This window comes from Sus scrofa, chromosome X (genome assembly GCF_054392235.1).
Source record: "Sus scrofa isolate SSC_HxYL_T2T_F1_AM1 chromosome X, Sscrofa_HxYL_maternal_Yorkshire_Landrace_v2.0, whole genome shotgun sequence".
Classification (NCBI taxonomy): domain Eukaryota; kingdom Metazoa; phylum Chordata; class Mammalia; order Artiodactyla; family Suidae; genus Sus; species Sus scrofa.
The window spans coordinates 29,872,056-29,888,600 of NC_139401.1; the positions used below are offsets into that span (position 1 = coordinate 29,872,056).

At 36.3% G+C, this 16,545-nt stretch overlaps 2 long non-coding RNA genes across 2 annotated transcripts in view; one reads left to right on the forward strand and one right to left on the reverse strand.

Moving 5' to 3' along the window:
• The window catches only part of LOC110257744 (uncharacterized), a 296,540-nt gene that overhangs the window by 90,577 nt on the left and 189,418 nt on the right, over positions 1 to 16,545 (forward strand). The gene's annotated exons all lie outside the window — the stretch shown is intronic.
• On the reverse strand, positions 3,782 to 14,440 carry LOC146394528 (uncharacterized). The gene is made up of 3 exons (XR_014835225.1): positions 14,352 to 14,440; positions 12,135 to 12,182; positions 3,782 to 3,920 (listed from the first exon to the last, which is right to left on the reverse strand). It is a non-coding gene; the product is annotated as an uncharacterized LOC146394528 (long non-coding RNA).

A 16,545-nucleotide genomic window follows, 5' to 3' on the forward strand; every position in this document is an offset into this window, starting at 1 on the left:
ATTGACAGGAACTCTGCTGAAATGACTTTGTTAATTGTGCATTTTTATCTCATCAGATATATAGAAGATGCAAATATATACAATTTACAAAGTAAATTTTGCAGAAATGACGCTTAGGTCCATTTTGAAGTAACAATGATTATAGTAACAGCATGAAAAATACTTTCAATTCTTCAAGCCCCATTTATGTAAATTACTTTCACCAAGACTGGTAACAGTCTGTGAGCAGGGTGAGGTGGGTATATCATTTATAGGGTAAAATTGGACATAGTAAGGTATAGAAAGCTTAAGTGTGTTGTATGAAGACTTGTTTCTCAATTTCAAATGTACTGATACATATCAATGATGAGTTATTGATGTGTCAGTGCACCATTCTCCTTTACCATCTCAATTTACTTCTCTATGGAAACAACAGAGAACATCCTCCCTTGTACTCACCCCCTTGGATTCACAGAACCAAATCAATGAGCAATTGATCCAAGTATTTTCATGAGTGAAATACATCTCAAAATGAGTGCAAGATTGAATATTCTTTGGTGGCTTGTGACACCAGCTGAGAAACATGAGTGAATTACAGCTGCATGTCCCCTCTAGGGCTATCTATTATCCAATATGTCTTATTTAATTTTCAGTTTCAGGCAGGCAAATTGACCATGTATACTTGCTTGTGTCAGGAGCTAATTTTAGATCACTAATCTAATTGGAAATGGCATGCCCCTTTAGCTTGTCATGTAAAAATTCACATTTTCTGATTAATGTGATTCATTTATATTAGATTTGACTTGACAGAATGGCAGTGTGTAATATAGAAGGCAAGGATGACAGGATTTCTCTCTCTCCCACTCAGTCACACTATTTATAAATGATCAGTCAAGGCATCAGCCTACAGTGTCTTCCCTTTAATGAGATAAATTTTGAACTCACACCTGTTCTAACGTGACTTCTTTGGTGTTTTCTCACAAGTAGGCCAATGTTTATTAGGAAGGCAATGGTTTTACTCCAAGTTCTCCATCTACATTTATCGATGGCAAGTGGACAAAATGCTATGATAGAAAGATTGCTCTTTCCTTACTGTAGTGTATCTGTTTTGTGTCTAAACTGCTTGCAGTTTGGAGAAAGCTAGATATTCATATTTTAAATGCATTTTAAAGGAAGTGGTAGGAATTATGAATTCTATAAGTAGGATATGGTATTGCAATTAGTCTGTGAAAAGTAAGAACTGGTAAAATGAGAATTGCAGCTAAAAATAAAAGGAAAATTTTTTTTAATTTTTTTTTATTTTCCCACTGTATAGCAAGGGGGTCAGATTATCCTTACATGTATACATTACAATTACATTTTTCCCCCACCCTTTGTTCTGTTGCAACATGAGTATCTAAACAAAGTTCTCAATGCTATTCAGCAGGATCTCCTTGTATACCTATTCTAAGTTGTGTCTGATAAGTCCAAGCTCCCGATCCCTCCCACTCCCTCCCCCTCCCATCAGGCAGCCACAAGTCTTTTCTCTAAGTCCATGATTTTCTTTTCTGAGGAGATGTTCATTGTGCTGGATATTAGATTCCAGTTATAAGTGATATCATATGGTATTTGTCTTTGTCTTTCTGGCTCATTTCACTCAGTATGAGATTCTCTAGTTCCATCCATGTTGCTGCAAATGGCATGATGTCATTCTTTTTTATGGCTGAGTAGTATTCCATTGTGTATATATACCACCTCTTCCGAATCCAATCATCTGTCGATGGACATTTGGGTTGTTTCCATGTCCTGGCTATTGTGAATAGTGCTGCAATGAACATGCGGGTGCATGTGTCTCTTTTAAGTAGAGTTTTGTCCAGATACATGCCCAGGAGTGGGATTGCAGGGTCATATGGTAGTTCTATGTATAGATTTCTAAGGTATCTCCAAACTGTTCTCCATAGTGGCTGTACCAGTTGACATTCCCACCAGCAGTGAAGGAGGGTTCCCTTTTCTCCACAGCCCCTCCAGCACTTGTTCTTTGTGGACTTCTTAATGATGGCCATTCTGACTGGTGTGAGGTGGTATCTCATGGTAGTTTTGATTTGCCTTTCTCTTATAATCAGCGATGTTGAGCATTTTTTCATGTATTTGCTGGCCATCTGTATATCTTCTTTGGAGAAATGTCTATTCAGGTCTTTTGCCCCTTTTTCCATTGATTGATTGGCTTTTTTGCTGTTGGGTTGTATAAGCTGTTTATATATTCTAGAGATTAAGCCCTTGTCAGTTGCATCATTTGAAACTATTTTCTCCCATTCTGAAAATTGTCTTTTTGTTTTCTTTTTGCTTTCCTTTGCTATGCAAAAGCTTTTCAGTTTGATTAGGTCCCATGGGTTTATTTTTGCTCTAATTTCCATTGCTTTGGGAGACTGACCTGAGAAAATATTCATGATGTTGATGTCAGAGAGTGTTTTGCCTTTGTTTTCTTCTAGGAGTTTGATGGTGTCCTGTTGTATATTTAAGTCTTTCAGCCATTTTGAGTTTATTTTTGTGCATGGTGTGAGGGTGTGTTCTAGTTTCATTGCTTTGCATGTTGCTGTCCAGGTTTCCCGGCAATACTTGCTGAATAGACTTTCTTTTTCCCATTTTATATTCTTGCCTCCCTTGTCAAAGATTAATTGACCATAGGTAGGAAATGTTTTAAAAGACTAGAAAAGGAAGTTCCCTTGTGGTACAACCGGTTAAGGATCTGGCATTGTCACTGCAGTGGTGTGGGTTCAACCCCCGACCCGGGAACTTCCACATGACATGGGCAGGGCCAAAAAATAAAATGAAAAGATTATGAAAGGAAACACCTATCACGTCAGGAACTCTTGTTATTAAAACAAGACAGCTTTTCTGTAAATAACATACATGTGTTTTGTAAACTATGCCCTTCCATTTTAGTTTTTTTCTTACTGTAATAATTACTAATTCTCAGAGAAATTGAAGGCTTTCTTCTACTTATTTTTCTTGGAATTGAATAGAAAAAAAATGGTCTGCCTGGATAGCATTGCTCAGATTTAATCTTTAAAATATCTGTAGGCCTCCTATCTGTCATTTCTTCATAGCTAAATTTCTCAGAAATTTTTTTCAGAAATTTTAGAAAGCCTTATTGAAATATAATTACAATTAAAATTGTATATATTTGAGGTGTGCAACTTGATGATTTGATATATGTGTATATGACTACTCCAACCATTAACTAACTCATCCATCACCCCACATAATTACCATTTTTTTGTTTGTGGTGAGAACACTTAAGATTCACTCTCTTTGGAGTTACTGTCATGGCTCAGCAGGTTACAGACCCAACTAGTATCCATGAGGATGTGGGTTTGATTCCTGGCCTCGCTTAGTGGGTTAAGGATCCAGCGTTGCTGTGAGCTGTGGTGTAGGTCTCAGATGCTGCTCAGATCCCGTGTTGCTGTAGCTGTGGTGCAGGCTGGCAGGTGCAGCTCCAATTCAACCCCTAACCTGGGAACTTTCATATGCCTCAGGAGCAGCCCTAAAAAGCAAAAAAAAAAAAAAAAAAAAAAGGCAAAAAAAATTTATAGCATCCAATATATGATTAACTATAGTCACCATACTATTCATTAGATTCTCACAACTTATACATCTTACAAATTTGTGCCCACTAACCAACATCTCCCCATTTCCCTCATACCCCCAGCAGCACCTATTCTACTCTCTGCTTCTGTGAGTTTGGCTTTTTTAGATTCCACATATGAATAAGATCATACCATATATTTTCTCCATTTGGCTTATTTCACTTAATATAATGTCCTCCAGATTCATCCATGTTGTCCAATTGGCAAGATTTCCTTTTTTCTCAGGGCTGAAAAGTATTCCATTGTATATGTATACCACATTTTCTTTATCCATGCACTTAGATTGTTTCCATATCTCAGATGTTATGAATAATGCTGCAATAAACATGGGAGTACAGATGTCTCTTTAAGGTACTGATATTACTTCCTTTGGTTATATACCCAGAAGTGGAATTGCTGGATAATATTATAGTTCTATTTTTAATTTTTTGAAGTAACTCCATACTGTTTTCATGGTGGCTGTACCAATTTACATTCCCACCAACAGTGCACAAGGGTTCCATTTTCTCTACACCTTTGCCAACACTTGTTGTCTCATCTTTTTTTAATAATAGTCATCCTAACAGGTGTGAGGTGATAGCTCATGTGGTTTTGATTTGCATTTCCCTGGTGATTAGTGATGTTAAGAACCTTTTCATATATCTGTTGGCTATTTGTGCATCTTCTTTGCAGAAATGTCAATTCAGAGATGCTACAGGTGGCTTTATCTAAAAAGAACAGTGGGTCACAGGTGTCCTTTGCGAAAGAAAATATCTTAAAAGACATTTCTATTCTTCCTTGAAGTTATTTTGCTCATATTTCTGCCACATTCATCTCTGTAATCTAGTTTGTCATGAAATTGGAATAAATACCTAGATACTTGGGATAAGGAAAATGAGGGATACTTCATGGGTATAGTTGGTCTTCATGCAACAGACCCAGAACTCTCAAATATAATATTTGCTTTGTAGGAAGCACAAAACTCTCAACCACAGTCATAGGGCCAGAAAGTAGTGTTCGGAACCAGGTCTTCTGATTCCTCATCTGATAGTTTTTTTAAGACTCAAACCCCTAAAATGTACCATAAGTATCCATTTCACTTTATTGCTCATGACCTAGGCGCTCATGGAGCACTAAATAGGAATGCTAAATAGGAATTAGAATACAAATATTCTCTAATATAGTTAGTTTCTCATACATCTAAAGGGATTTCACTACTCAACATAAAATTAGGTGTTTCTTCAAACATTCTTCAAAATACACAAAACAATTGTGTATCTCCATAAAGGCAAGTGATTGCTGCATTCTGTAATTTCACTGGTTGGTAATTGATACACTGGTTGACCGCTGATAATTAGTGAAATTATTTCAGCTGTTTGTTCAACAAAACAAAGGAAATTTATTCACAGCTAATACTCGTGTGTGTTATATCATGCCATTTAATGTTTCCTGTCTGCTTTAGAACTTTATCTTTCAAATTAATTACTAGACTTCGGAGCTGTCAATACTATTACACACTGTGTATGTGTGTCTGCATGTGTGTGTTGATATAAACAAAGTACTTACTGCTTACCCTGAGATTGGAAAATATTTCTTCCTTCTATTCTGTGTGAGTTAGTGCCTATCATATCTTGTATATACAAGCTTAATAAAATGCATTTAATTTGAATTATTGTCTACAATTTAAGAGGAGAATAATATCATCAACTTATAGCACTAAAGAGGTTACCTCTCCATCTACCTTTTTGGGTTTTGTTCTGTTTTAATTGAAGAATACCTGATTTACATTGTGTTAATTACAACTGTGCAGCACAGTGACTTGTTATACATATATATACATTCTTTTTTAATATTATTTTCCATTATGGTATATCACAAGATATTGTCCATCTGTTTTTAAATAGGGTCTTTGTACAAGGTGTATTTCATATACTATTAAAACATCTATGATGGGGAAATCCAAAATGATGACAAATATTCCAGAACTTAGAGTCCAATCCTTCTTCCCCATTCCCTTGCTGTAGCCATAATCCAAAATTTGATATGTCAGCCTGAGACTTGTACAGTAGTTTGATGGCTTGCTTTCCCAAGTCTGTTCTCCATCCAGCCACCTTGTCCTGTCATTAATGGGAGTAATTTTTCTTAAGGGCTACTATAATTGTGCTTCTTTCCTGTTCAACAAATGTCTCACCTCATAGAGTCAGCTCTTCTGCTCAATGCCATTTTTCCATAATAGTAAGAATTAGGCCGATATGTATGAGCTCACATATTTGTATTTAATCTTCAGCCACTGTATAATTTTAAGATGGGAAAACTGAGACTCAGAGTGGGCAATGACTTGCAAAACATCACAACCCACCTGTATTTGGCAGAAACTGAGTGTGACTTGAGGTTGCCAGTTTCTGTCATGTGCTTTCAGCTGAGTTGTATTGCCTATGTTTACCTCTCTAAACTTATTTCCTCTTACTTTGCTACATATACAATTGGTTCTGGTCATTCTGGTATCTATAGCATCTCCACAGATAAAACATGCTTGTAGGTTTGTTCATCCTAGCCCTTGATTGGAATACTCTTCCTCCTTTCCAGAGAGACTCAAATTCCACCCATCTTCAAGGGTCCCACAAGCCCACTCCACTCTGCCTTCACTGACCTTCCCCTCCTTTCACTTTCTCTAGTGTATTATGCAATTGCCAATATTAGCCTGTTCTCATCATTATTTTATGGATGTTAATCATTCCTAGCAAAACATATTGTGAGCTGCCCAAGGGCAAGTACCATGTTTTATATGCCTTCAGGATTTCTTAGCACAGTCATAAGCCCTTTGTAAGTGACAATAAATGTTGGCTGTTTAACTGTTATTTTTGCTTTACATGAGCCTTTCCTTTTTTGGCCTTTTCCCAATGAGAATAAAAAGGATTTATTCAAGGACTTTAATTGAACTGTAGCCATCAGTCATTCTACATTTCAGTTTTGCAGTATAATAACAGTAATTCTTATTAGGTTAATTTTTTCCCATTCAACATAAAACAGTAAGTGTAAAACATGGGAAATAACAAATTACTTTGAGAAGCATTTTGTTTTTTTTTTGGTTTTTTTTGTTTTTGTTTTTTTTTTTAAATTCAATGAATTTTATTATATTAATAGTTGTACAACTGTCATCACAAACTAATTTTAGAACATTTCCATACCAACCCCTCAGTCAATCCCTCCCCCACCCCAACCTGTCTCTATAAGTTTTTCAAAGCCTGTGAGTCTGTTTCTGTTCTGCTAATAAGTTCATGGTATCCTTTTGTGGTTTCCACATGTAAATGACAGCACATGTTTGTCTCTCACTGTACGCTAACTTCACATAGCATAATTTCAAGGTCCATCCATATAGCTACAAATGCCATTATTTCATTCCTTTTTATGGGTAAGTAAAAATCCATTGTGTATGTGTACCACATTTTCTTTATCTACTCTTCTGTCAATGGTTGCTTGAGAAGCATTTTGAATGCCATTTGGAATTTTCAGGCTGACCTGAATAAGTAATTTGAAAATGCTGGTGTCATGCATTTTTAAGCCCCCCAAATGGCCTATTAAAATGGAATTTTTAATCATTTACTAAAAGCAAACACAGATCAGAGTCCCCTGGTGGCCTAGCAGTTTAGGACTTGGTGTTGTCACTCTTGTGGCTTGGGTTACTGCTGTGGTTCAGGTTCAATCCCTGGTTCAGGAACTTCTGCATGCTGTGGGTGTGGCCAAAAAAATTCAACAAACACAAATCTCAGGGATATAGTAGGCAAGATGAGATTAGCTCCTTTAGTTCCTAATGTTACAGCATATTGTCTAAACATCTAGTGGTGGGGAAATAACTCTAAAAAGATGTTGCCTCGGGTGTGCATCCCACTTTGCTACTTCTTCCTTTATCAAAAGCTGCATTTCTCTCCCAGGTCCTCCTCCTATCCCTTTCACCCCTTCCTACCACCTCTCCTTTCCTTGCCCTGCCATTTCCTAGAACTGATTTAGTCCAAATAACTGTCTTTGCATTTTTCTGAATTAACATAGATCTACAGAGAGAAAGAAAGAGAGAGAGAGAGAGAGAGAGACAGGCAGGCAGGCACAGGAAATATCCATACTAGCTTGATAGAACATTTCTGTAAAAATTCCTAATCATGACTCCTTAGATGTAAACTTTGTATCCTTTTCATATATTTTTTATTCCTACATCATTCTTTTCTCAACTTTCTTGCACATTAATGATCCTGGTATAGGCATTTTCCAAGATTGATGGATGACTAGCTAAAAGGTTTCAGGGCCCAAGGCAAGGGAGAGGTCCATTAACTTCACATGGTCAATAATTTCCCAGGGTAATGACCTCTTCTGAGATTTTATTACTAATAAAACCCATGTTTTAATGTTCAGAAAAATTAAACATCATTGTGAAATTGCTCATTCTTTAAATTATACCTGTCCTTGCATTCTTGCTGTGTCTTCATTCCTCAAATATGTTGGTATACTTTTTAATATATTTTTTAAAACTTGAATTTTGCTTGCTTTTTATATATTATGAGTTCCCACCTATAAACTAATATTCATTTTCAAGGGACACATTTATATAATTCTCTTAAGCAAAGGAATTAAGCATGGTATTCTGAAAAGGAGTATCTGTAACAAATAGCTTAATCAAACTATACATTTATATCTAATAGGTCTACTGGGATTATTAGGATGCCAAACTACCAGCTGAAAAAATTAAAAAAGAAAATAAAAAGATACTTACCATCCACTGGGAAAAAATAACTCTGTTTTGTTGCTATATTGTTTAATAAATTGACTCATCCAGACTGAATATGAGGCCATCTTTTCTGCAGACCTTCCTTTTTCACCCAAAGAAATCTTCCGTGAACTATTACTGACCTCTTAGTAATTTGTCAACCCATCTGAAATCATGAACTCTTTTCATGGCTTTTAATTTTTAAATCCCTTTAGATCACAAAACTTAAACAGGTCCTTTGTATTCTCTCAAGTATGTACACATGAGCTTTCATTTTTATTTAAGACAGAGTTTAAGGCATTAAATGGTCAAATGAAAGTAGGAAAGTTTGCTTAAAAATTTTTTACTCACTCCGGTATATTACCAGTAATCTTTGGTTTTGGGTGCAAACACTCTCATCCAGAGTGTATACAAATACAAAGTGCAGGGTTTCTAAGCCCAGTTTTCTTTGTTTCAGTGTTGAAACTAAAAAACACAGAAGGAATCAGCTGGGAATCAAAAAATCTTATGTTCAACTCATCCTTATGCGCTGAATGACCTCTGGGAAATCACTTAACCTACTAGTAGTACATTCATTGTACATTACCACTTAGAACCAATATTTACTAGCAATGGTATTTGTGCTACCAGACTTACAGGACTGCAGTAAGATGGAATGGAGGCAACGTGGGTGAAAATGCTTTCTAAAATCTAAAGCCCCAAACAAAGAAAAAGTTCTGTTGAGGTAACTACCAAACTGATTTAGCTGCCTTTCAGCCTTGCTACATCTCTTGACATGAAATATCTCTCTACAAATTACTTTGTCTGCCGTTGGCAATTTGTGAAAGAAAAAAAAATCAAGGTCAAGAAAATATGCTCATGAGGTATTCTTCTGCATGTTAATAAATGAAAATGGTACCCATTATGGACTTGTAAGTTGTAAAACCTGAGGGAGACATGTTGGGAAATTATACTAATGGTCAGAGGTTGAAGGATGTTAAATATTAATCCCTATATAGAATGTGTCTAATCATCCATTTCATACCTGCCAATCTGTTTCAACTACTAATCAATCAGGCAGAAAGCACAGAACTCTAGCCATTAGAAAACAAATGGCTACACATATTTATCTACCACGTGCCTAGATTCTTCATTTTTTGATAAAAATATATTGCTCGTGATGGAATCACATTGTAAATATTTGCTTGACCTTTTCAAATAGAATAAATTTACCATTCTCTATGAAGCTTTATAATACATGCATACATAAAAATGGCTGTTCAAAACCAGATCAAACAAATACTTCCAGTACTAGTATTCCTATAATCTGGTCTAGAAAAGCACTCCATTTTGTAATTGATTGGATGGAAGACTAAAAGAAGCTACTGATGTGAGGCAGCTTAAAATAGGCTGCATAAAATTATTAAAATTAGTAAAATGTTGGGCAGGAAATCTGCATTATTAGATTTTCATTAGGTGCAAAAATTCATATTCCTTAGTAAAGTAAAAAGAATCTCAAATGTGTGTAATGCTTTCAATGAGAGTATTATTGTCATTTGGGAATAGAACATTTCATTGTGAGGAACTGTCCCTCAGAGGGCAGGATATTTAGCAGCCAGGCCCTTCCCTTCTAATAATCCTACCCACAGTCATTGTGACAAATGGCTTTTTAAGGAATAGAATTAGCCCACTATTGAGAAGGACTGGAGAGAAATTCCACATGTTAGCCTCGGAAGGAATCTAGGTTTTTGTCAGAAAGTGGAGCCTAGAAACACACAGAATAATTTTAAAATTTCAGATAAATGGAATTTTGAAGATAATATTAACAGTAATAGAGAAAGCAATTTTAAATGTACTTTATTATTATATTTATAGATGAGTAGCTTCTGTTGAAATCAACTTTAAATAATTCTTAATCACTTTATCACTTTCAGTTATTTATGATAAAATGCAGTTTATGAATGAATCATTAACTTTACTTATAAATCGATGATTTTGTGTCACTAACATTAATTTTCTCAGTAAATATGATTTGTCCAAATTCCCCCAAGAACTCTAGTTCTGCTGTCATAGCTACTAATCATGTCACCCTGTCTTCACATGGCATTAACTTCAAGAAGTTTCCTGTTGCATTCTTCTCTAGTTATTTATAGACTCCCTAATGAATGTCATGCATTTCCTTAAAATACACAGTCAAGAACTGAGAGATAGAAATACTATCACTATTTTGAAAGAAAGTCTTTACCATGGCCTATTGGTTCAGCGTGACTTGGTCCCTGGCCCCCTCTGAGACTTAATTTCTTGCTCTTTAACTGTTCATTTCCCTTAGCTGCACTGGCTTCCTTGCAATGCCTGAAACTCCTTCTTCCTGCTCCCACTTTGGAGGCCTTGAACTAGCAGATCCATCTATCTGGATCATCTGCCTAGATCTTTTTATTCCTGATTGTCACATGGCCCTCTCCTTTTCTTCTAAAAGTGTTTCCTCCCGCTCTTAACCCTCTCTATCCCCTTTAGCTTGCTCTACCTTTCCTCAGAGAGCTTACTGCCACCTGCCATTTACTCCATAGTAATTATTCAATAAATCTTTTACCAATAACATATTGAGGCAGATAAGGGGAGGCTGCCTGGATTTGGTCCCAGTGCTCTGCTGGACTAACTGGGTGACTTTGAGCAGGTTACTTAACTTTCAGTGCCTCAGTTTTCTTAATATCCACTTAAGAGTGCTGTTGGCCCACCTTCTTCTTTTGGATTAAGATATATCCAAGTTGGAAAGAGCTTGAGAGAATATTTACTCCAATTTTCCATCTAAGGCAGCATGTCTTTCTCTCCTCCTGTTCTGTGTCCCCCTATTGTTTCCAATTTTTCTTGTTACTCAAAAGTCTCAGGATGGTGAGGAAAGAGAGTCACCTTCAGAATTCTTAGCATCTGGTCTGTGGCCCTCTGTATAAAACCCCTATGTGGAAAACTTCAGTGGTCTCAATTTCATCTCAAAACTGATTTTCAGCAAAAGTAGCTTTTCAACTGAACTGACTTTCTCCATAACACACTGCAAAAAGTGATAATCTTCATTTGATTATTTGAAAATAGCAGTCTTGGAAAACATCTACATTGAACATCACTTAGGTCCTCATAGGAGGTGGTAGGTATTTGGAGTAAAGGGGAGAATGTAGAAAAAGTTTAAATATATCCTTTGTCTTCACAAAACTTGGAATGTAATTATGAGTGTGAAAATTAATACTCATAGGGAATCTTAGTTTGATTTTGTGAAACATTTGAGGGTAGGTTTTTTTGTTCCCAAAAGTCAGTTTTTGTGGCTGCATATATTTTAATGAATATTTTGGTATGGTTAAAAATGAAAAATCCAGATTTTCTCAGGCAGCTAAATTCAATTACAAATCTTGTTATACTGCTTGCAGATCTAGGGCTTTTAATCTAAAACTATATATAATCATTGATACATATTATTTGATTGATGTTCACTGGCTAACATTTAATAGATTAAATTACCCTTAACAATTAACCTCACATTTACTTAAGTAAATTCCGTTAATAATTTTAATCTATATTTACACACTTAATATATCTGATTCTCACAAGTTCCTCAAAAGCCTGCCAGAACAATTCTACAAACCCAACAAACAAATTCTCTCTGTTCACCTAAGCAACTCATATGAATCAAATAAAGCAGAAACGTTAATATAGTAGATCTAAACCACTTATTCAAATAATCTTATAAACTCAGTGAGATTATCTTATACTTTTCAGGTTAAAGTCACAAGTCTAATATTCATTATTTCAAATTAAAATCGACTCACATGTCAGGTTCTCCAATACATCAAATTCTTTAAAATGTGTTAAGCATCCTAAAAGAAAGCATAGAGTATCACTAAACTAGCAAAAGGTAATCCTAAATTTAATATAAAGTAATATTAGTATGGTTTTGATTTTATTTTATTTTTTTCTGCTTTTATAGCTGCAAAGATGCAATTAAAGGATCTAAGACTTGGGACCATAATTTCAATTCATGGTCAGAAAAGTCAAGGCCAAGACATAGAAGCCCTCTCTTATAAAAAAAAGTGTTAGACACCTCCCACCTGATTCAATTTAGCTAATCCCCTTACCACCTGATTCAGTGTCAATAACTGATTCTTATCAGCCACCACCACTGTGTCATAATTTCATAAAAGACTACATAGCATATAAGAGTTACAGTATAATGTGTAATAGTTATATATACCACATGCACAAAATAAATTATTTTCATCTTATCTTGAGAATTTTTGTGAGTAAATACATGCTGGTATTAAAAGATGAAATTCTGTTTTAGCTCATGTTCATGTTTCATTTCAGAGATACACAATTGTTTATTAGCAAATCTTAGGGTAGTAAAAAACAGCATTTTAAGTTTTTTAAGTACCTTTTTAGAGTGAATGAGGAAAGTCAATTAAAAGGTAAAAAGAGATCTGAAACCAGTTGGTGTTTAAGAGGATTTCACATACAACTCCCCAAGCTTTTTAAAAAGCCGCTTTTATAGTATAGACCAAGCGTGACCTATTACACATAAAAATATGAGCTGGTGGACCATTTCAATGATAGAAACATGTATTCAAATCAAATTCCATTTATAGCACCTCCTTCTCTTCTTTTAAACTGCTTCAATTTATTGTATTAGTGGCGTTTTAACTAAAGCCAGAGCTAGAGAATAAAACACAAAGACAGGAAAAACAGTTGAATTAACTTTAAAGTACTCTTCATATTATTCTTTAAAATCTTTACCTTTACCAAAAAAAAAAAAAAAAGTATTCAAAGCATGACATTATTTAAAGGAAACGTTCAAGTGCAGGTGTTTGCAAAGCTGGCTGAAGGAAACTATAAGCAATGAAGTAGCCAAAGGAAGAATGTCAGAACGAGCCTCAGGTTTCCATGTGAAGGCCTTGCTCCCTAATTGTTATTATGCTTACAAGGACACTCTGTAAAAAGAAAAATGAACGCCTTGTTCAACACCTGCTGTAAAAAGATGCTGGGACTCTGTGGCTTGCTTAAATCATTTTTTTCCTGAAACAAATTGCCGAACAAGCCCTAGGCCATTTAATTTCCAAATACCAGTAATTAAAATGAGTAACATCGTCAGAATTTGGCAGGGCCACAGCTTTCTTTTCCCTTTTCATTTTCACATAAATTTTAGTGAAGGTCAGATTTGTTGAAGGGAGGAGAGGGGGTGAAATCTGCCTGCTGTGTGCTCATGGGAGGTTAAAATATGACTTGTTCACAGTGTCCCTCATAGTTCAGGACTTAATGGTCCTTGACGGGGATAACCTAGAAGTTAATTTTACTCTGTGTCCCAAAAGCAGTCATTGTCAATGTAATCTTTCTTGTGGGCTGAAGGGTATCGTCAACAAATGATCTGACTTTCAATAGTAATTGACCAGCAACATCTCAGACCCAGAAAGTCATGGATCTGGCTCCTTATGGATTTGTTTCCTGCTCATAGTGGTAAAAATATTTTTACCTTTTCTTTTACTTAACTCTTACACAGTCCATTTTTACATATTTCTCCCTAAGAATTAGTTCTTAATAGTTCTCACATTTTTTCTTAAGGTCATAATGTATCCAACTCATAAACTGTAAAATACTTCAAAACACGGTATATACTTGTATCAAGAAAAAACCAAACTTTTAAAAGATGTTGCAAGCTATCTTTGGGAGAAATGGGGTAAAACAGTACAGAGAACTTGGGCTTTGTTTCTCATCTTAGATCTCCTACTTCCTGGGCAGGCAAACTGAGTTGAACTGTTTTATCTCTCTCGGTCTCATTTTCCTAATCTGTAAGATGGAAAGATTAAAATTTGCCTTGGTGAAAATCCAACCAACTGAATCATGCATGTAAGGCAAGTTAACTTTCTGAGGAGTAACTGGAGTCTAATTTCCACAAAAGACTCATCATAGATACACAAGTAATATATTTCATTTTCCAAATCTACCCTCACCCTAAGTGAGCAGTCAAGTCTGATCTCCTTGAGGTTTGGGCTCACCTTACTCAGATGAGAATAACAGGCATTGGTTTTCAAAATGTTAGCCCCCTGGCTTGTTCTTCGCAGTGGCACAGACAGAAAGGAAGACTGTTGGAATCTATGGAAGCTAGACAGTAAATGCCAAGGACATGAGCATCAGCAAGGGCCTTGAGTGGCAGAGCCTGCTGGGAGGAACATTGCAGTAGAAGGTCTGCACTCTGTAACTGAAAGCCTCTAATTGGTGGAAAACATGAGAATAGAGGACAAAGCATCAGTCTCAAAAAAAAAAATTCAAAGGCAGTGGTAAGAGCTCACGGAGATTATATATTTATATACAGCATGGCGTATAGCCCAAAGTACTATTGCAGATAAACGAACAGCTAGACTGAAATCTGCCTAGTTCTCTCTAATTGAGACACACGATTCAATCCAAAAATTCAAAAGGAACAAAAAATATAGAGTGATTAAACCCAATGCTTTGTGTTCTTGAAAGGATTACTGGATGTATCTATGAATAGGCAGACAGAGGGTTTCTTTTCTTTTTGATGGCTTCTGATCACACATCTCATAATGTAATCTGCAAGTTGGTTCTTGTCATATTATTCCCAGTCATCCACAGGAGATGAAATAGAGCAGAAACAGAAACACATACACAAACAGAAACAGAGATAAACAGAGCACAGTGGACATAGGAGAGAACTGGGTGAACAGAGTGAGGCTGCTGTAAATATTTTGTTGCATAGGTCATCTTCCCAGGCCTCACTAGTCTATGGAAATGTGGTTGCCCTGACCCACTTTTCCAGGATAAGAAACCACAAGAGTGATGTGCTCAAAAGTAAATTCACTCTCAGGTTGAGACAAGGCTCTACCAGGAACATGCTATTCTGAGTGGAGGAGTTAGCTGGGTTCTAAAGCCGGGTTACTTCTCATCCATATATTATTCCTGAGGTTTAACAAAATAGCTTTCTTTCATTTTAGCATTCTTCAGCATTCTTTCTCTCTTGTACTTACATAAGTATCCAAGTAGGAGAATGGGATTCAAGCAAAATGCAGAGTGTTCCTCTTGCCTTTGAGCACATAAGACGAGATTAAACTGATAACAGATATTGTCAGTGTCCTATGTCCCCAAAACTTGATGTAAATTGCTGTAGACTTCCAACTACATATATCTATATCCCTATGCCTTACAGTCTGCCCAGTGTAAGGAAGTAGCATAGCACCAGTTGGAAGCACCCTCAACCACTGATTCTCAGGATAGGTGCATAAACTTCCCAGCTCCCTCACCTCTCACCAACTCTGAGTGAGGGTAGCTGTCTTCTGGAGGAGTTCAGATCCAGGTGCCCACTGAGGTAGTTGGTTTAATGTCTTGGCTACCTTTCCTGTCCTGTCTCATAACCCCGTTCCTCTACCAATGTTACTTGCACTTCCTATCTAAGCTACTTGAGCTTAGACTCTTACCTCAGAACCCGAATCTGGGAAAAAAAAAAAACAGACGAGTGCCTTCAAATGAGTTCTCTTCCAAAAGTTTCTGGCAACCCCTACAAGTAGACTCATATTTGGTCATGTCACAGGTTCAACAAAAGCGTTCAGATAGGTCTGCGCCACAGTAATGGGTATAGCTTGAGTTCTTTTCCAGAATACTTCCATTCCCTCAACTGGCAGGACAATCTCACCAGTTCATCAGTCATGATACATTTCTTCCTTGACTCAAGCTGTGACTCATAGCCCTGAACCCCACTCCACAGCCCAAATTACTTTTAAAAAAAACCCTCAGCTTTATTGAGGTATAATTGACAAATAAAATTGTCAGTTTAATTTGAAAGTGTACATAATAGTGATTTGATATGCCTATATGTTGTGAAAGAATCCTCCCCCATCTAATTATTTAGCACATCTATCACCTCACACAGTTATCTTTTTCTTTTGTTTTTTTTTGAGGTTTTTTTTTCAATTTAATTTTTTTTAAATTTTAGGGCCACACCTGCGACATATGGAGGTTCCCAGGCTAGGGGTAGAATCGGAGCTGTAACTGCACAGCTACATCAACGCCAGATCTGAGCTGTGTCTGTGAGCAACACACAGCTCACGGCAACGCCAGATCCTTAACCCACTGAGCAAGGCCAGGGATCGAACCTGCATCCTCATGGATGCTAGTCATATTCATTTCTGCTGAGCCACAATGGGAACTCCCAATTTAATTTTTGTTTTATATTGG